This window comes from Gekko japonicus, unplaced genomic scaffold, assembly GCF_001447785.1.
Source record: "Gekko japonicus isolate JY-2015 unplaced genomic scaffold, Gekko_japonicus_V1.1 scaffold984, whole genome shotgun sequence".
In the NCBI taxonomy this organism is placed as follows: Eukaryota; Metazoa; Chordata; class Lepidosauria; order Squamata; family Gekkonidae; genus Gekko; species Gekko japonicus.
The window spans coordinates 19,345-40,592 of NW_015176001.1; positions in this window are offsets into that span (position 1 = coordinate 19,345).

Sequence of the window (21,248 nt, forward strand, 5' to 3'; positions counted from 1 at the left end):
GAGTTGTTGAGTGAGAGCCGCCCGCCGCCACTACCACCACCGTGCAACTGCAGAGCAGTATCGCCAGGTTGGGCCGATTGGTCATCTGGAACATCATGGCCCATGGCGTCCCCCCCCCTTTGATCCCTCCCTGATATGCAGTGGGGGAGTGTGTATTTATAGTCTTTCATGTATCCTGTTTGATGTGAATTTTAGTCTTAATTGTTTTAACCTGTTTTACTTTTACTGCACTTTGTGCCTATGTAAGCCACCCTGAGCCCGCATGCGGGGAGGGCGGGGTATAAATGAAATAAAATAAATAAATAAATAACTTATTAACATAACTTGTTTGCATATGCCACACCCCCTGACATCACCGGAAGTGTGTCAGAAGGCAACACCCACTGCTCAGGCGCCACTGGACTGTTTTGGATTGCTAGCTACTGGGGGGGGGGGGAACATGCAGATCTGTCCTCACAGAGGAGGGAGAGCTTGTACCTGAAGGCAGGGGGCTCTGCAACTTACCTGGTTGCTTCTTGCTCCTCGTGGCCTGACTGAGGGCTGCTGGGAACAGGGGGCGGGGGTTATTGCATGTGCCCTCCCCCTGGGCTCCTTACTGCTGGAGCTCCGCTCCTGTGCGCTTCTGCAGGAAATGACCCCAGGAATAAACAGTTCTGACCTTGATGGACCAGTGGGCTAATTCACTAGAAGGCAGCTTTATGTGTTCTATTTCCTATGCTTGGAAATTTGTGTGTACAGACCACACATGGAAAGAGCAAGAATCCAGGAGCATCTTAAAGACTTCCTAAACTTGTGGCAGGGTATGAGATTTGTGTCTCACAATTTGTGAGTCACATTTCTTTTAGTCTTTAAGGTGCTGCTGGACTCTTGCTCCTTTCTACTGCTACAGACAGACTAACATGGTTACCCATTGTAATGTATCCATCTCAGACCGCGTGCGCGGCCATTTCACCACGCGGTCAGGCGAAGCGACAGAGCTTTGCTCTCAAGAACAATGGGACAAGCGGATCCTAGCCGGCACCTATCAGCAGGCTAGGCTCCTGGCCGAGAGCCTATGGAACTCTCGGCCACTGTAAATAGCCAATCACTTGTGTATGGGTGTGTTTGGGGGTGCGGGGTTATGCACTTATAAACCAGCCTGCGACCTGGCGACTCTTGTTTTGTTCCTGATCTAATAAAGTATGTGAGAGCTGAAACACTCGTCAATCTCAGTACTTTTCACCCATCCTGATTATTTGGTGGTGTGGGACAGGATTGCACATCAGCAGTGATGGCACGGCATCATCCCTGACTCAAACTATGGTTCTTTCTGATCCCCATGAGTTTTGAGGAGTGTCCTTCCAACAGTGGAAATTGTGAGGAACGTGGAAAAATGATCCTCCCTCCTAGTCCATCAGGACGCAATTGGGTATTCTTCACAAAACAATTGGACGGAGTAAGAAGGAAGCGGAGAGAATGCCAAGCTGTGCATGTGAGAGAGTGGAGGTTCCCGTTTCCCCCTTCACTGCCCACGATGGAGGAATCAGCATCACTTTTGGCAAGTTTGCCACCAGCTCCTTGGTGGGGAGGGGGAAATGGGGGAGGGCTCAACCCACCCACCCCCTGCTTCGCCCTGCAAGCAGATGATCCGTGATTATCTAATGGGACTGAGCAGGTGAAGCCTTGTCTGATGGAACAGGCTTGGGGGCTTGTGCATTTGCTTATTCTGTTGCTGCTGGTGGGGTCGTTTGGATGTTAAAGATTCCCTCGTGTGGGTCTTCAGATGGAGGGTTGCAATTCCAGGTCGTGGACGGACTGACTGACCAAAGCCGGTTGCGACAGTGGCATCATATCCGGGGGAGGGGGGATTAAGAAGAGAGCGCCACAATTGTATTTGTGTGTGTGTGGATGGGGGAAATGGAAGCCTAGAATAGACAGTGTTTATGAAGTGGACGCTACAGACCTTCCAAATGGCTCTCCTGGAGAAGGAGAGAGAGAGAGAGAGAGAGAGAGAGAGAGAGAGAGAGAGAGAGAGAGAGGGAGAAGAGAGAGAGAGAGAGAGAGAGAGGTCGAATCTGCATTTGTCTTTCCCACCGGTGTCCCAGCCTTCTGACACTGTCTTTAAAAAAGCTGTCTACATTTGGTGTCATTTTCACACCTCAACAGTGCTAGCATACTTTTGCACAGTCCACATATGTTTATTGCCCTTTCGTGGTGGCTCCACTGTCATTGCACCTCCACACTGCTTTAAAAGAATCTTCTCCAAACAACGTTCAAACAAGCATAGAGAAAAACGGTGTCACAGCAGCACAAAACTGATTAAAAATGCAAATGCAGAGAGAGAGAATTGCCTTGGCTTTCCCTTTCCCACAGATATAAAGCATTTCAGGGAAGGGAAGGGAAGGGGAAGAAGCTGTGCTGTCACAGTGCTACACTGCAAAGCATCATCGCTGACCCCAAACGTGGAACCCCGCAAGGTTCCTTCTTCCAGCCACTTGTTCTCTCAGCTGTTTCTCACCTCCTCTCCCCAAGCATTTGGGGTGTGTTTTAGGGGCAGTGTGGTTCTATCAGCCAATGTTTTCAAAAGAGTGAGTGATCAATGACACAAGTTGTCTTGTCACTGATGAAACAGTCAATTTGCAAATATTTGCAGAGGGAAATAAGATTTCTGAAAGAAAGCAGTGTCAGACTAGGATCTGGGAGACCCGGTTTCAAATTCCCCCCTCTGCCATGGAAGCTCGGTGGGTGACCCTGGGCCAGGCACACGCTCTCAGCCTCGCCCACCTCACAGGGCTGTTGAGAGGATAAAATGAAGGAGAAGAGAGTGATGTAAGCTGCTTTGGATTCCCACTGGGGGGAGGGGGAAGGCAGGGTATAAATTAAGTCAATAATTAAATAAATAAATACCTTGGTTTAAGATAATCTTAGCTGATTATTTGGCAGGCCATCAAGTGTCTGAGATGATCACATGACATTATATCACACAAGACGCATCCCTCCTATTACAGTAATAAGATCATGAGCCCTGTTTAATAGCTCTTTAAAAAATCCTACAGTCTGTTTTTATAAGCGGAATCTGATAAGCTAGCATTTGTGACCATAGTTCACACCCTCTTAGAAGAAGGGGGGGAGGGAGACTGTTGGTAGTCAAACAGTCTTTTCCCATCAGGCCATCTTGGAAAGATATTTGGAATTTCCCTGAAGATTCAGATCTTCAAAGAGCTCCCTAAGAGCTGAAGAACGTCCAAGACAAACTGAAGTCAGCTCTCCACCCTTGTAGCCCAGAAATCCTCGCTGGATACAATTTTAATATTAGGGATTAAAAATATACGGTTTTGCAGTCTTGAAGCCTGTTCTTTCTAATTGTAATGTGTTTTGATTTTACACCACGTGGAATATTATCCGAATCACTTTTCAAAGTTGTAAAGAATAAGGACAAGGATTTAGCATAGAAAAATGGGGTCTCTTCCAACGGGTGACGAGATGTTTCCAGCCAGCAGGCCGTGCAAGAGAGGAAAATGAGCCATTAACCATCAGGTATTTTTATAGACAGTCTTTGCAAACATGCTATCTCTGGTGATCTTTCTTATAAAGGTGAAAAGGTTAAAACAGTAATCTGGAAAGAGTCAGGCTAATAGGGAATATGGGAGTTTATCAGTTTTTCTCCTCGGATCTCTCCATCAGTCCCAAGAGAACTGCAAGTGGGGCTGCAATGAATAAAAACATTAACTAAAGGCTCCTTTGAGCCAAGAGGACCCACTCATGCAGGTGGCTGCCTGCTGCAACTCTGCATGATTTACTGTTCTGGCCTTCCCTCCTTCCAACCAACCTCTGCAGGGTTGTATGGTCTTTACATCAGGTAGGACTGGATCATGCAGGGGCTCCTGATACCGCACCAGAGCTAGGGGCTCCTGATACCGCACCAGAGCTATGCACTCTGAGAAGACGAAGATATAGTGCCACACAGCAAACCCAGCAAAACCCAGCATCCACGCACACCGCGAAATTGCACACCACCTCCATCCAGTAGCAGCAGGTACTGAACTTGCCCTGGGACACCCCTGTCAAAATTACAGTGACTGTCCTTATTGAGGGAAACCCCTGTAAGATGGAGCTCGGCACCAGGTCCTCTCTCTCCATAATTTCGGAGGATGCCTTTAGGAGACTCTGTACGAGGGGTGGCCCTCACCTTAGGCTTGTTGGTTCTACCTTGAGGGACTTTCAACAGAACAAAGTGGCTGTGAAGGGGGTGGGCAAGTTCCGAGTACAGTACCGGAATTCTGATGGACTTTTGGACTTGCTGGGGGGGGGTATGCCGGGGGCCGTCGCTCTCTGGTGGAACGTCTGGGGTTCGGAATAGGGACCTCGGGGTCCCTGCTCCCTGTGCTGGGGCCCTCCTGTTGTGCCGGCCCCTCAGTTTCTGGAGCACTGGCTGTTGGGGCCTCCTCAGTGTCCTCCGGGGGGTTAGGGGTGTTGTCGGGACCCTCGTCTCTGGGCGGCTCCTGCGCCGGTGCGTTGGGGGCCCCCCCTTCTGGGGCAACTCCGTGCTCCCGCTCCTCGGTGTCCGTCTGTTCCGGAAGCGGCCGCCGCCGAAGCTGGTCGATGTGCCGCCGCAGGACTTGCCCATCCTCTGTGGACACCTCATACATCACCGTGCCGGTGGGGCGGATGATGCGGCCCGCAACCCATTCCGGCCCTCTTCCGAAGTTCCTTGCGAAGACAGGGTCCTCTGGGAAGAAGCCGCGGGGTGCTTTTCTCGGTTCCGGGTCGTTCCGTGGCTCTGGGGCCTTGTCGGGGTGCAACCAGGCCAACAGGGTGGTTGGTCTCCTGCCCATGAGAAGTTCGGCTGGGCAGCGCCCGCTTACTGGGTTGGGTGTTGTCCTTTGCGCCAGGAGGAAACAGGCGATGCGGCGCTCCCAATCCCCCTCCGTTAGGCGGCTCAGCCAGAGCTGCGATGTTCAACCCGAGAATGTCGCCAACCAGCATACCTAAGAGACTATGTCTGTTAAGGTGTTTTGGAACTTAGGGGGGGGAGGGGTGTTATGTATTGAGCCTAAGCCATCCCTGAATGTGGACCTTGAACTGGGTGAGCTTGCTGACCAGGATCCTGGAATTGACCTATAGCTAACCAGTGTAATGTAAATAGCCTATCCTTGGGAGTGTGTGTGTGTGTGTGCGCGCGGGGTGTGGGGTTCGCATGCTTTATAAGCAGGGCTCAAGCCCTGCTGGGTGTCCTTGTTGTGTTCCTGAAATCACTAAATAAACTATAGCTGATCACGGCAATGCGTCCAGAACCCAGTATTTAACAGGTCCTAGTGTTTCTGTCTTGCACCATGAAACCCCCCTGGTAGCCTTTGAAGTGGAAGCCATGATGACTCTTGGGCAAACAAGCAAAATACGGAAATGATGCTGAGTGATAATGGCAGCTCACTTACAACACCCAGTTCTCTTTGATCCCAAGCTTCTTTTGTTCAAATATACCCATCCGTACACATTTGCTATTGGTTGGAGCTTGAATTCCAGCATGCACATTGGAAATGCTATGTGATGCTGTGATTCCTTAGTCACCATGCATGCACGAAAAACAAGGGCAGCCGTCATACCCCCTCACCTTTAGCTGCATCAGCAGAAAACGGCTGTGGAACAGCCCCAGTAATTCCCATGGAAAGGATCCCATGCACATTATACACCAACTTTCAAAGTAAGAAAAACAACAACCCCATAATAAAATAACAGCACCCAACAGTCATAGACCATTGATATCGGTCACAAATACACATAAACTTTCTACACCAACTTTGTGAAACATCAATAAACATCTTGAATGTATAACCTCATTAAACTGAAATAATGAAGGACTGAGCCATCATCTGGGGAAAACAAGGAGCGCCATGGGGAAAGAGAGAAGAGGGGGGGGTGGAATGAAAGAAACATGAACGCAAATGCGCAGTGGCATAACCACCCACATCAAAACAGTCACGGCTCACTTCTTCAGAATTTTTGTTAGTCTTTAAGATGCTACTGGACTCGTGCTCTTTTCTAATATGGCTACCCTTCTTGATCTATTTGCTGTTGCCTTGGGCTAAATTGTGAATCTGAGAACACTAAGAGCACTGAAATAATAAACTGATCCTCCTTTTGTATATGATGTACAAACACTGAGACCGATTTCACACAAGAGCTGCGCTGCGGTCTTGCCTCCCTTTACCCCGCTTCTATTGGTCAATTTCCCACTCAAAGCCGCACGGCCACATTTTGACCCGTGGCTTTGCCCGATTTTCCCCACAGTTCTGTGATCCGCGGCGCAGCTCTCGTGTGAAATCAGTCCGATTTTCCATCTGTTCAAACATGGACCTCTCAGTGATGTTCAGCCTCAGCTGGTATAACTCTTGAGTCTGCAGACATTGCCAACATAGGTCTGGAGTTTTCAACAAACACTACATTTCAAGCATTCCCTGTTGTTGTTTTTAAAATACACAGAGACAGAAAAACAAATAGAAATATGCAAAACGAAAGGTCAGGGTTGGATTTAGGTCACCGATTGCTTTAAAAACTTGAGTGGTTTTTTTAAACCATCAGAATTAAAGCTAGGCTTGTTTCCATTAATTTCAGTGAGAAATGTATTTGTAGTGGTAAATCCCCCCCAACTAGGAATATAGAACTGCACTACTCACCCAAAGAGTCCCCCTTCCCAGATTTCAGGCAGAGAGGAAAAAGAAGTGGTGTTCTAGGTTAAGTGGAAACTGTTACTTGCAGAGTGGACAGGCATTTATTTATTCCATTTATAGCAGGCCTTTCTCCCCCAGCTTACATCATTCTTCTCGCCTCCATTTTATCCTCACAACAATCCTGTGATGTAGGTTAGGCAGGGGTCTTTTGGGGCTGGAGCACGCTGGAGCGCTGCTCCGGCAGCCCAGGAGCTCGCTCAAATGGTGGCGTCAGCTAGCCCTGCCCCCAGCTCCCTGTGCCGAAAGTGCTCAGGGGAGGCCCACAGAGCCCCACCGCCGGCTCCTCCGGGCCCACGCATAAGTGCTGCGGCTTGGGGGAGGCTAGAGAGCTCCACAGCCAGCTTCCCTGGCCCCCGCCAAAGCGGTAAGTAAGGGATCCGTGGGGCTGGGGGTGGCGGCGGCGGCTTGATGGGGGTTGCTTGGAAAGCCTCCCTCCCTCCCTTCATCTCATTGCCATCTTTCCCTCCTTTCCTTTTCTTTCCCTCCTTTTCTTGCTTTCACTCTCTCCCTTACCTTCCCTCTTTCTTTATTTCCCTTCTTTCCTCCTCTCCTTTTTCTCTTTTCCTCCTTTTGTTCTCTCCTTTTCGTTTCCCTCCTTCTTCCCTTCTCTCTCTCTCTTTCTTTCCCTTCTTCTTTCCTTCTCTTTCTTTCCCTCTTTCCTTCTCTCTTTTTATCCCCTCTTTCCCTCCTTCTTTCCTTCTCTTTCATTCCCTCTTTCCTTCCTTCTTTCCTTCTCTCTATTCTCTCTCTTTCCTTCCCTCTTTCCTCCTTCTGTGGCCCCCCCTTTTGCTCCCCCTTCTCACATCACTTCCAGTGATGTCAGGGGGCATGGCATATGCTAATAGCAAAGTAGCGCATTAGCATGCTAATGAGCTCCTGCAGCTCTTTTTCTACGAAAAGACCCCTGAGGTTAGGTATGACTGGCCCAGGGTTACCGAGCAAATTTCCATGGCAGAATGAGGATTTTAACCTGGGTCTCCCAGATTCTGGTCTGAGACCATTTCTGCAAGAGCACAACCCACTGTGTTGGTGTTCTTAAATATTTGAAACAAGCAAAAGGTTCCACAAAAGATTTTGCCTCCCAGGAAGTCAATCCGAATGTTCCATCTTCTTACTGCGCTGTTTCCAAATCCTGCCTTCCCTTCCTTTTCTTCAGATTTTAGCTCACCATTTTCTAGTGGGGAATTTCAGTATTCACAGCTACTTCCCCACCAAGCTGGGGTGCCCACTTAGCTGTTGTGAGGTAACTTTGGGGATCCCCCATCAGAAGTCTCTTGTCATGTCTGCTTTTCTGTCTTTCAGAACCTGCCTTTGGAGGCTTGGGGTGGTGGTGGCTGTGAATGTAGGGAGGATGACTGCCTGGCTTCCAGTGTCTGGCTGGCGGAAGGGGTCTGCCCAGGTGATGTTTCCTGGTGAGTCTCGTGTCACTAGCTTGTTCCTGAGCCGTTCTATAGACTCCTGTAACTGTAGCTGTCTTTTCCAGAGAGAGCACTGGAGAGACCTTTTTGGGGGGTCCATAACTGGGACCCTAGAAATGTAATCTGCCTCCAACTTGGAGAGATTGTAGAGGAGTGGGCAGCAGGATGAGGTTCCCTGTGTGTTTGGTGTGTGTGGCTTGCAGGGGATACATTCTATACACTTTTGAACCTGTGCCTGACATTTTCCCCAAAAGCACTTTCCTGGCTTGACCTTAGTCTTGTTGGGTTTGCAGTGCCACAGTGGCACTGGTTCTTCTGGGCACATTGCACTGGTTCTGCTGGGCTTGCAAAAATGTCCCCCACCTTCAGTTTCTACTACAGAGATTCTCTGGGACTTTGATTCTGCACAGCCAGGTTTCTATTGCTCTTGCTCTTGCTTTTTTTTTTTTTGCTGTTTTTCTCCTTCCATTGGAAGTAATGGAGGATAGGGTACCTTCTTTGGGGGCTGTAACTCGGACCCTGTAAGTCCAATCCTCACCAAACCTGGAGGGCAGATAGAGGAGAGTCAGCCAGATACCTGCTGCATGTTTGGTGTCTCTAGTTTGCACAGAATCCATTCTATACACTCTTAAATCTCCTGAACCTGCACCTGCCATTTCCCCAGAAAGTACTTTCCTGGGGGCACCTTCTTTGGGGGGCTGAAACTCGGACCCCATAAATGCAATCATCATCAAACTTGAAGGGCAGGTAGAGCAGAACCAGCTGGAGATCCCCTGCAAGTTTGGTGTCTCTAGCATACCATGGGGCTGTTACTCGTGCATTAGGAATCCCACAGACTGAACCAGTTTGTCTAGCAAGTTTGCGATGGTCTGAATGCTATGCATGCCACATATCATAAACTGGTACAAGCTGCATGTTCCTGGTTCATGCCCATCCCTAACTGTGACTTACATCAGTTTCAAACCAGTTTAATTGGCTTCTCTTTGTAGAATAATGGTTCTTGAAAAGTGGTGTAGGTGCTGTACATTCTCTCTAGCCCACAGTTGAAGAACCACTGCTTTGTAGTAAATTGCTCCTTCTAACACACAGTATCTGATGGGCTGCAGTTAATAATCTTTCAAGAAGCTTGGACAATCTCGGAAGTTTCCTTCCTATGTCATCCTGACAATGGTTGTGTGTGTGTGTTTTTTTAATTGCCTCCTTTAAAGCTGAATAACCCAAATCAGAGAGAAATTAAGCAATTCCACTTGCACAACATGCCTGAGCCTCTTCCATGTCTGCTGCCACCACTTTCCCTGGATTATCCTTTATTTAACAATAGTTGACTTATGGTGGCAGTCACTGAAATACCCCCCCCCCCTTATTTGTGCTGCAGTCTCAGTTGCAGGATTTGCTTTCCTTGCTTGGAAATAGCCAGCCAAGATTTTGGATGTGAGCCTCTTGCGACAATAAATTCAGACATGGGTTTTTGTGTATGTTCAAGTGAGAACAAGAAAATTTTCCAATTGGCTGTCAGCAAACATTTTTTTCCTTAAAAAAAAAAATCGTCATTGCTTTGGCAAGAGGGGGAAAACCCACACAGAGGCAAAGGGTTTTAAGTTTGCCTATGAAAGTCTGATCTCCTTCAGACCAAACAAAAAATAAAGGTGAAGCCAAAGTCTGACAAGCCTCTGTAACGCCACAAAGTGCTAAAAGTTGAAAGACCATCAAGTCTTATAAACGGTGTGCTTGGGCTGACATACATGTCAGTGGCCGATGTTCTTCATCATGGTGAAGCCAAGATCCTTTAACTGCCCCCGCTAATGGTTGCTTGGAAGCTGCGGAATATGACCCCCCCGTTATTAGGGCTGCCAACCTCCAGGTGGCATCTGGAGATCTCCCGATATTACTACTGGTCTCCTGACGATCAAGATCAGTTCCCCTGAAGAAAATAGCTGCTTTAGAAGGTGGACCCTACAGCATTATACCCTTCTGAGATTCCTCCCTGCCCCAAACCCCGCCCCCTCTAGGCTCCACCTCCAAAATCTCCAGGTATTTCCCAACCCAGAGCTTGCAACGCTACCCATTGTGTCACTTGACACCGGTGAGGCTGGAATGGATTTGTCCTTTATCTATCATCTATCTATCTATCTATCTATCTATCTATCTATCTATCTATCTATCTATCTATCTATCTATCTTATACCCTGCCCTCCCCGCAAGCGGGCTCAGGGCGGCTACATAGAGCCCTACATAGCTTGAGATTGGGTATCTGAGGTAAAGGTAAAGGTTCCCTTGCTCGAAAGCCAGTCGAATCCGACTCTAGGGTTGCGGTGCTCATCTCTGTTTCAAAGCCGAAGAGCCAGCGCTGTCCGAAGATGTTTCCGTGGTCATGTGGCCGGCATGACTAAACACCGAGGCGCACGGAGCGCTGTTACCTTCCCACCGAAGTGGTCCCTATTTATCTACTTGCAATTTCTTGCTTTCGAACTGCTAGGTTGGCAGAAGCTGGAACTAGAGACGGGAGCTCACCCCATCATGCGGCACACTCGGGTCTTGAACTGCTGAACTACTGACCTTCCACAGCCTGCAGTTCAGCGTCTTAACCACTTGAGCCACCGCAGCTCCTGGGTATCTGAAGGACTGTCTAAATTCCTGCCCGGGAATTAAGATCACAGGAAGAGGCCCTGCTGGCCAGTCAAAGAAGCTTACCTACTGGGAGCACAAAAAGGGCCTTTTTGGTGGCAGCCCAACGAATAAACAACCTCCCCAGGAAAGTGGAGCCCCACGAATAAACAACAACCTCCCCAGGAAAGTGCACCCGGCCCCTGCACTTTTGATCTCCAGGAGGCAGTTGAAGACAGTGGAGATACAAGCAGCTGAACTTAGTGCAAACGTCTGCTGTGGTCTTTTCCCACTGGCTTTGTTCTGACTTTGTGGTTAGAAGTGTATCCAACCAGGGGTCCCCAACCCTTTTGAACTGACAAGCATCTTTGGAATTCTGACACAGGTGGCGGGTATAGCCACAAAATGGCTGCCATGTGATGGCTGCTGCAGGAGATAGAACCGGCCACAACATGGCTACCCAAGATTACCTTCAGCCACATGGTGAAGAGCCTCGTGCTGCGGTAGCAGCTGCTGCCAAAGCAACATTTTTAAAAACCTGCACAGCCCATCAGATTTCCAGTGGCCAATCAGAAGCATTCCTTGCAAAAACCCTGCCTAGTCCTGTCCATTTCCAAAAAAGGCATGGCAGGCACCAGGAAAGGTGTCATTGGGCACCACCCCTGCATCAAACATATCATGCCTGCAGGGTCATGTCAGTGTAGTGTGAATGGAGTGGGTACCAAAACCTCAAGAACTCGGAGGACTGTCCTATACTTTTCAAACTGCGTAGGCTGCAATTTGTTTGGAGCACAGCACAGCAGTGTAAACCTGCCTCATTAAACTGAGGGAATCTGTAGGAATGGAACGGCATGAAGTTTTGAGATAGCTGGTTCTGGCATGTGCTGAGCCAACGGTGTGGCCCTCATCATCTCTCCAGGGGATACGGCTGCAGGCCACACATCCCTCCAGCTGCACAAGGGCGATCACGGAAAACTGCAGATACGCCCGTCCACGTGCACGAGCAACAAATGGGTCCAGAAGGATTTGATGAACAAGGAATGCTCCGGATTTCAGGCTCACATCTGAATCCCACCACTTGGGGAACAGAATTGCTCATTCTGTTACCATGCGACGCAGGAAAATGGGAACCAGGAAAGGGTGTGTCATTCCGGAGGACGGTCTACAGTGTGCTGTTTTCATGCGTGGATAGACTGAAGAGCACTCCTGCAGCCAAGAAAACATAAGAAATCATTATCCGTCCTGAAGCAGTGATTAATTCGGGAAACTCTTTAAAAGAAGGAAGCAAGGAGCCACAGAGGCAGGAGAAGCACAACACATTTCTGGGTCTCCTGCTCCCATTTAAAGACAGGGGCACAGCCCTTTGCAGGGCTCTGAGGGTGCCCTCCATTGTTTTTTCATCTGTGGGGAAATCACAGGGCTTGCTTGGTGGCACTTCATGCCTTCGCATAAAGTACATGCATAAAGTACATGCATAAAGTACATGCATAAAGTACATGCATAAAGTACATGCATAAAGTACATGCATAAAGTACATGCATAAAGTACATGCATAAAGTACATGCATAAAGTACATGCATAAAGTACATGCATAAAGTACATGCATAAAGTACATGCATAAAGTACATGCATAAAGTACATGCATAAAGTACATGCATGGTACCAAGCAAAGGTCCCTGCCACACGGCAGGAAAAAAAACCGGGCAAAGTGCAGCTTTTAAAAGCCACACCAAAATATCCCAGATGTTGCTGTGGGATCGTGCCCATTTGCTGCGCCCCCGATCCATCCCTCTCCTGGCCCAAAACCTCTCGTGTGACCGGGGCCAAAGTGTACTTTCCTTTGGGTGGTGATAGGAAACTTCCACTCCATAATTGAATGAAAGGTAAGAGATTATTATGGCTAACTTTGTATCGCAATTAACGTTTTATCACTACATCACACTGTACTCTATGGACCTCTTTAGATGTGTGTTTATTGGGGTTCCAAATGTTAGAATACGTAAGGTCTATGGTGCAGCCTTATGAAGAAGATCTGAAAATCACCCTATGGGGGACAGCTAGATTAGGGACTGCCCACAGTTTCAAATTATGTCCTTCCTGTCTCCTGATTGGCTCTTCTGGAGACTTCCTGCTCCTGCAGAGCTTTCTTCCTGTTGTTGTTCCTCTCACAGCAATTAGGTTAGACACCTAGGCTGTAGTCACACACACTAAATAATCCACTTTCAATCCACTTTCAATGCACTTTCCAACTGGATTTTGCCAGTTCACACAGTAAAAATCCAGTTTGAAAGTGGATTGAAGGTGGATTGAAAGTGGGTTATTTAGTGTGTGCGACCGCAGCCTCAAGGTTCTCTCTTCTCTTTGTCTTAAGACCGTCTGTTCTTCTCTAATAAACCTACTCATTTTTCTCTAAGCAGCCAGTATTCCGGTTCCTTTGCATATTTAAACTCTGCCAACACCAAACTCTGCCATGGCAAATACAGGCAGCTTTGGCAGGCAGTGACTGGGGAGGGCAGAATTTGGGAAGGAAGTGATGTCTCTTCTGGGTGATGGTCTAGGACACCTGGAAGTTCCTAGAGCACCTAGACATTCCAAGAGTGTGGAGGCCATTCCCTCCCCCTGTTCCTCAATTCCTTGGGGGTAGGAAATTGAGTCTGGGGGCCGGTAACCCCCTACCCAGGGCAGGTAAATGGGAAGCCTAGTGCTTACTGGCACAGCTGCTAAAGCTTCTGTATTTGTCTCAGCGTGAGAAGATCTAAGCAGGCTTCTCCACTACATGCTGGGCTGAATAGCCAGAATAGCTCTACCTACACATGGATTTTTCATCTTCTGTTCTGCTGTTTCCAACAGGGGAGATGCATTCCAGGCAGTTGTTCTGATTAACTGAGAGCAGAAATAACAGTTCAGGAATCCTAAGAGCACTTTCCTAGGAGTAGGCCCCGTTGAATAGACCTTAGTAGAATTCCGAGTAGGCCTGCTTAGGCTTGCTCTCTAAGGCTGTGTTCACACTGGCGGCTTGGTGTGATATGGTGTTGCCTGTAATTGTACCAGTTGAAAGTGTTGCATGGCATAGCACACCCTGCTGCGGGTTACCCACGTGGACATCCTACGGTCAAGCATCCACATTGCTGCATTGCCTCAGCCATGGAGCATGCTGCCTGTTCATTTTTCAAAATGCACCTGTGCATATAGGCAATTTAAAAAAACCCAGCCTACCAGCGGGAACGAATCTGTAGATTCAGACTGCCAATCCATTCTGTGCACACTTCCCTGCGTTCAGACATCCGGCCACACGCAATGAATGCACGGGGAAACAAAAACACCACTTGTGATGTGGTGCCTTTTTAACCCGGCTCCAAGTCATCCTAGGATGGGGTAAGTATCCCCGGGGAAACGCCTGACAGATGTGGCAATGTGACTGCACCCATTTGGTCTGGAGCGAAGGGGTGACTGCATCGGGCCAAACTGCTTGCTTGATCACAGCCTAAGTCTTTCCTTAAGATACCTTCAGGAGAATTTCAAAGCATAAAGGGGGGGGGATGGTGGCGTGGGAGAGGTAGGAAGCAAGTCAGCAGTGCAGCTGAATCCACCCAAAGCAATGGAGGGTCTTCCAAGCAGCCTGGTCTGTATCAAGGAAAACCTTGCTCGTGGACTTTAATGCAACTTCTACTTTTCTGGAGATTCCCCAACTGAACCTCGACATTTGAAAGAACAGCTCAAAAGACATGCATCAGCTATGAGAGAGAGAGAGAGAGAGAGAGAGAGAGAGAGAGAGAGAGAGAGAGAGAGAGAGAGAGAGAATGTCCTGTGTTGAAAGGCTTAACTGTTCAGCAGACAGGAACCCATTTTAAAAATTAAATTGCTCTTAAATTTCCATTAAAGTCATTGTAAAGAAGCCTACAAATATGCATCTGGAGTCCCACAGAGGGAGGGGGCAGGGGAGAATTAAGCACCCCTCCCCCTCTGCTTCTCCACCCCCCCTCCAACAATTGGCCCCCCCAGCCACAGACTCCGGTTCAACCCTCCTTCGGGGGCAGCCTTGCAGCTCTTCCATTTTCTCCCCTGCATCTTCGTATTTGTGCCAATCTGAAGGTGTTAATATAATTACTACTGTAAGCAATATGACTTTTAACCCCACAGTTCTCTTTAAAAAGGAGCAGGAGGTGCTGGCCAGAAGACTCTTAGTAGTACAAACACTCCAGCCCGTTTACTAGTCAGGTAAAGGCTTGAATTATGTGGCTAATTAATGTTATATTTCCTCTGGCAACCCCCCAAAATCTGGAGCTGCTCAACATTCCTCAAATTAGATTTTTTGCCAAGGATTCAGGTATGCTATTAAAGAGCAAGCAAAAAAATGGGAGGGGAGGAGCTGAGGTCACACTTCCTGTAAAGCACGCACGCACACGCACGCACACACACAACAAGTCTGAAAAAGCAAATAAATAAGTCATCATGTCAAATTCAAAACAGGCGCATGGTTGAGATTAAGAGGCAGCAGTCTATACCCATAGCAACGTAACAGAAGTGATTAAACAAAAGGAAAAACCATCTTTCTGCCAGCAACAGTATTGTGCGGGGGGCGGGGGGGGGGAAGAAGGCGAGCACGGATGGTGACAATACAAGGACTGAAGGATGACTCTCTCTCAAAGAAAACCTTGCCTCTGAGGAGAGAACTGCAGAAGAAAAATCTTGGAGGTTTTGTGTATCTAACAACAAACCCTTCCCAAACGCTTTGTTCTTTGCACATGCCAACAAAACTATTCACATGTGCTTTTCATTTATAGCCTATAATTAAAAACAAGAGACCCGGCCAGGCTTTCAAATGGATCAGTGAGGACGGAGCTGTGATGTTCTGGACAGAAAGGACAATGCAAACGGGACGGTCTGGAGATCGAGGGACATGGCTTCCTTTGTGGCCAAATTTGCCAGGGCCTTCCCAGGTACCCAGGGTTTCCCAAGTGCCACTAAGTCTGCTTTCAAGCCTCACCAGCTTTGGGTGAAAGATCTCATGCGGCAGGTGCTGAGTGGACCCCTCGGACTCTGCCCATCAAATCCCAAAGGACCCGCTTGGTCTGTAGCAGCCTTCGTAGGCGCAGAGCAGATACGGAGACTCCAGGTAGACACACCGGAGCCCTGGAGCCCTCCTTTCAAGAGGCTCTAAAGCCCTACACGGTTTGGGGTGGGGCATCTGAGGGACTGTCTTCTCCCATACATTCCTGCCTGGGATTCAGATCGCAGGGAGAGGGCCTCCTGACTGTCCCATCAACCAATGAAACTCATCTGAGGGGCACACAAGACTTGGCCTTTTCGGTGGCAGCCCCATGATCATGGGTCATTTCCTGCAGGAGCGCACAGGAGCGGAGCTCTGGCAGTAAGGAGCCCAGGGGGCGGGCACATGCAACAAGCCCCACCCCCTGCTCCCAGCAGCCCTCAGTCAGAGCAAGAAGCAGCCAGGTAAGTTGCAGAGCCCCCACCTGCCCCCCCCCAGACCAAAACAGTCCAGTGGCACCTTTAAGACCAAGTTTTATTCAGGTACAAGCTCTCCCTCCTCTGTGAGGACAGATCTGCACGTCCCCCCCCCGCCCCAATAGCTAGCAATCCAAAACAGTCCAGTGGAGCCTGAGCGGTGGGTGTTGCCTTCTGACACACTTCCAGTGACGTCAGGGGGTGTGGCATATGCAAATGAGTTATGCTAATGAGTTTTGCTAATGAGCTCCTGCACCTCTTTTTCTACAAAATGACTCCTGCCCGTGATTATGGGAAAACGTCTACAAGGAGGTGCGCCTGGCCCCCCACACTTATGATCTTCAAGAGGCAGTTGAAGACCGTTTTATTTAGGACTGCATTTGACTACTTTAGTTTTTACAAGTGGAAACCCTCAAGGATTTAGGGGAGGCTTCTCACTTTTCCCTCTCCCACTATTTCCTCTTTCTCTTTCCCGGAAGACCCCATAGTCTCTCCCCTTTTCCTTCTTCCTTCTCTCTTTCTAGAGTTGCCAGCCCCTGAGTGGGGACTGGAGATCTCCTGGAATCACAACAGAGCTCCCAGCTACAGAGATCAGTTCCTCTTAGAACTGCCAGCAAGTCTGGAAATCCCTGGAGATTTGGGGACGGAGTCTTGGGAGGGCAAGATTTGGGGAGGGAAGAAACCTCAGCAGAGTATAAGTTGGTTAGTTAGTTTATTAATGACCAGCACAAATCAAAATAAACAATGCACGGTACACAGTATGCCAGAATTATAAATTAATCAATAATAAGCCAATAAATAAATAGATGGGCTATATAAAATGATTTAAAAGCGATAATTACAGATTAAAATAAATATTGTTAAAAATTTGATGTACTGCATAGAATACCTGTGCGGATTTTACAGGCAGAGTATAATGCCATAAATTCCACCCTCCAAAGCAGCCATTTTTCTCCAGGAAAACTGATCTCTGTCATCTGCAGAAGAGTTGTAACTGCAGGTGATCTGCAGCCCCCACCTGGAGGAAATGGATGCTTTGGAGGGCGGAGTCTGTGGCATTATACCTTTCTGAGGTCCCTCCCCTCTCCAAACCCCACCTTCCTCAGGCTCCCCCTCCCCAAATTTCTAGGGATTCCTAACCTCTTTCTCTCCTCTTGGCAATCCCCATATTCTCACCCTGCCTCATTCTCTCTTTCCCAGCCCTTCACCTACCAACCTTTCATCTACCTCCCATCTTCAGCTATATCTATTCTTTATTTTCTTCAGTTATACCCCCCTTTCTCCACAATGGGGACCAAAGCAGCTTACATTATTCTCTTCTCTTTTTTATCCACACAACAGCCCTGTGAGGTAGTTTAGGCTGAAAGTATGTGACTGGTCCGAAATCACCCAGTGAGCTTCCACAGGAAGACGGGGATTCGAACCCGGGTCTCTGAAGCTCTAACCACTATACAACACTGGCTTTCATAAGGTGCCTGCTGTTGAACAGTAGTAAGCAACCAGATCTAGTTCAGTCATGCAAGCTGGGTGGTATCAAGTCACCCAGAGGTTGCTTCCAGGCCTAGTGTTACCAGCTTCCAGGTGGGACCTGGAGATCTCCCAGAATTACAACTGAACTCCAGACAACATAGATCTGTCCCCCCAGAGAAAATAGGTGCTTTGGAGGGTGCACTCTATGGCATTATATTTAGCTGAGGCCTCTTCCTTCCCCAAACCCTGCCTTCCTCAGACTCTACCCCAGAATCTCCAGGAATGTTCCAACCTGGAGCTGGCAACCCTAGCCAGGATTGGCCCCACTAAATTATCCCTCAAAGGCCAAAATAGGGAAGAAAGGGCCCTCCCCCCTCCCCCTGCCTTTTACTGGCAGAAACTAAAGCCTGGAATACCATGGTTGCCTAGCAACAGCCACTGAGGCCATCTGTCTGCTTAAAGCTACAGGTGCTCCTTTTATAATTTTTGGATTTTTTAAAGCTGTCCAGTATTTTTTTTTTAAGTTTTCACATTTTCCTGCAAACCTTGAGCCTTTTTGAGATTTGTAGAAAGATCTGTTTTGCTGTTGTCAGTCCCAGTTACCAGATTTAAGTATCTAAAGATATCCCAACTTCGCTATTAGAATATAAGATTTACTGGCAGTCTGAACTGGAATTTTTAAATTGTGGTCCTTCAAGTGTTTTTATAATTGTTGTTTTATTTACATTGTAAGCACCTTGAGTTCCTCAAGGTAGAAAGACAGCTAACAAACGTTTTAAATACATTTATTAATAAGTTTCCCCATTGAATAACAGGCTTTTCCTTTAAGTAGACTTGTTTAGTATTTGTCAATGAACCACAACTTTCTTTTATAAGATTATGCATGGGAAAGAGCAGGTAGAGAAAGAGGTACTCTTCTTCCTTTATCACAATACAAGAACTTGTGGGCACTCCATGAAATTGCTGAGCGGTCAGGTTAGAACGGATAAAAAGGAAGTCCTTCTTCACCCAAAGAGTGATTAACGCATGGAATTCACTGCCACAGGAGGTGGTGGCGGGTACAAGCATCGACGGCTTCAAAAGGGAATTAGATAAGCATATGGAGCAGAGGTCCATCAGTGACTATTAGCTACAAGGACTCGACTGTGCGACTAAACAACAACAACAAATAGATAGGGACTCTGGGGCAAGTGATGCTCTGTCTTCTTGGTGCTTGGGGGGGGTCAACAGTGGGAGGGCTTCTAATGTCCTAGCCCCACTGGTGGACCTCCTGATGGCACTGGTAATTCTGAGAGTGTTGGACTGGATGGGCCTTTGGCCTGATCCAACATTGGCATCTCTTATGTTCTTATGTTCTTTTGTTCTATGGATTCATTAGTCAAAGTTACTGGCTAAATATCAGGAAAAACTTCCTAACTGTAAGAGTGGTTGAGCAGTGGAACAGTCTGCCTTGGGAGGTGGCGGATGCTCCTTCACTGGACGTTTCCAAGCGGAGGCTGGACGACCATCTTTCAGGTATGTTGTAGGGCTCTCTTTCGGCCATGCTCCTACAGAGTGCAGGGGGGTGGACTAGATGACCTGCAAGGTCCTTTCCAACTCTGACATTCTGTGATTCTATGATTCTTCCGGTCCAGATCTCTTACCTAGACCCACAGCATCTCTCTCCCTGCCCTGCTTGTGTATCCCATTAATCAAACGGGGAGTCAGTGTTGGCAACAGCACACTGGGAAATCCCTGGAGTTTTGGGGATGGAGCCTAAGTAAAGTAGGGTTCAGCGAGGGGAGGAACCACAGCAGGCTATAATGCCCAAACTTTTCAAAGCAGCCACTTGCTCCATGGGGATTGATATCTGTAGTCTGGAGATCAGTTGCAATTCTGGGAGATCTCCAGGCTCCACCCGGAGGATAGCCACAAAAGTGAGATACAGGGATGAAGTGATTAAAAAAAAAAGAAGAAGGGGAAAATTCTCCATATATTTAAACCTCCAAAATACTCCAAGATACTAAATATAATGCTTATAAATTATTTACATTATCAGCAATAACTAACAGACAAAACAATACAAATCTTGAAATTCATATAAATAAATTGTACAAATAGGGAAAGGTCCAAGTTCATGAGTAACGGAACAAAGGATTCAAATGTAAATTGCAAATTCAAAAGCCCACTCAGGCAGACTCAGCATGGGTTCTGTAAGGGAAGATCTTGTCTCACTAACCTTTTAGTGTTCTTTGAGGGGGTGAAAAAACATCTGGACAAGGGGGACACAATAGATATTGTTTACCTTGACTTCCAGAAAGCTTTTGATAAAGTTCCTCATCAAAGGCTCCTAAGTAAGCTCAAAAATCATGGGATAAAAGGACCTTTTATGGATCAAAATCTGACTAATTAATAGAAAACAGAGAGTGAGTATAAATGGGCAGTTCTCTCAGTGGAGGGGGGTAAGCAGTGGGGTACCGCAGGGATCAGTACTTGGTCAACTGCTTTTTAACTTGTTCATTAATGATTTGGAGTTGGGAGTAAGCAGTGAAGTGACTAAATTTGATACGAAGTTGTTCAGGGTGGTGAAAACCAGAGAGGATTGTGAGGCACTCCAAAGGGATCTGTCAAGGATGGGCAAGTGGGCATCAATATGGCAAATGGGGTTCAATGTGGCCAAGTGCAAGGTGATGCACATTGGAGCCAAAAATCCTAAATACACATTGATGGGGTCTGAACTGGCAGAGACTGATCAAGAGTTGTAGTAGATCTTGTAGTAGATCTTGTAGTTGTAGTAGATAACTCACTGAAAATGTCGAGACAGTGTGCGACTGCAATAAAGAAGGCCAATGCTATGCTGGGGATTATTAGGAAGGGTATTGAAAACAGATCTGCCAATATCATAATGCCCCTATATAAATCAATGGTGCGACCTCATTTGGAATACTGTGTGCAGTTCTGGTCACCACACCTTAAAAAGGATATTATAGCTTTGGAAAAAGTGCAGAAAAGGGCAACTAAAATGATAAAAGGGTTGGAACACTTTCCCTATGAGGAAAGGTTAAAGCGCTTAGGGCTCTTTAGCTTGGAGAAAAGACGACTGAGGGGTGACATGATCGAGGTTTATAAGATTATGCATGGGAAAGAGCAGGTAGAGAAAGAGGTACTTTTCTCCCTTGCTCACAATACAAGAACTCGTGGGCACTCCATGAAACTGCAGAGCGGTCGGGTTAGAACGGATAAAAGGAAGTACTTCTTCACCCAAAGAGTGATTAACACATGGAATTCACTGCCACAGGAAGTGGTGGCGGCTACAAGCATGGACGGCTTCAAAAGGGAATTAGATAAGCATATGGAGCAGAGGTCCATCAGTGGCTATTAGCCACAAGGTATAGCTAGGGGCTCTGGGGCAAGTGATGCTCTGTCTTCTTGGTGCTTGGGGGGGGGTCAACAGTGGGAGGGCTTCTAATGTCCTGGCCCCACTGCTGGACCTCCTGATGGCACTGGTATTTCTGGCCACTGTGTGACACAGAGTGTTGGACTGGATGGGCCTTTGGCCTGATCCAACATTGGCGTCTCTTATGTTCTTATGTTCTTAAAAGAA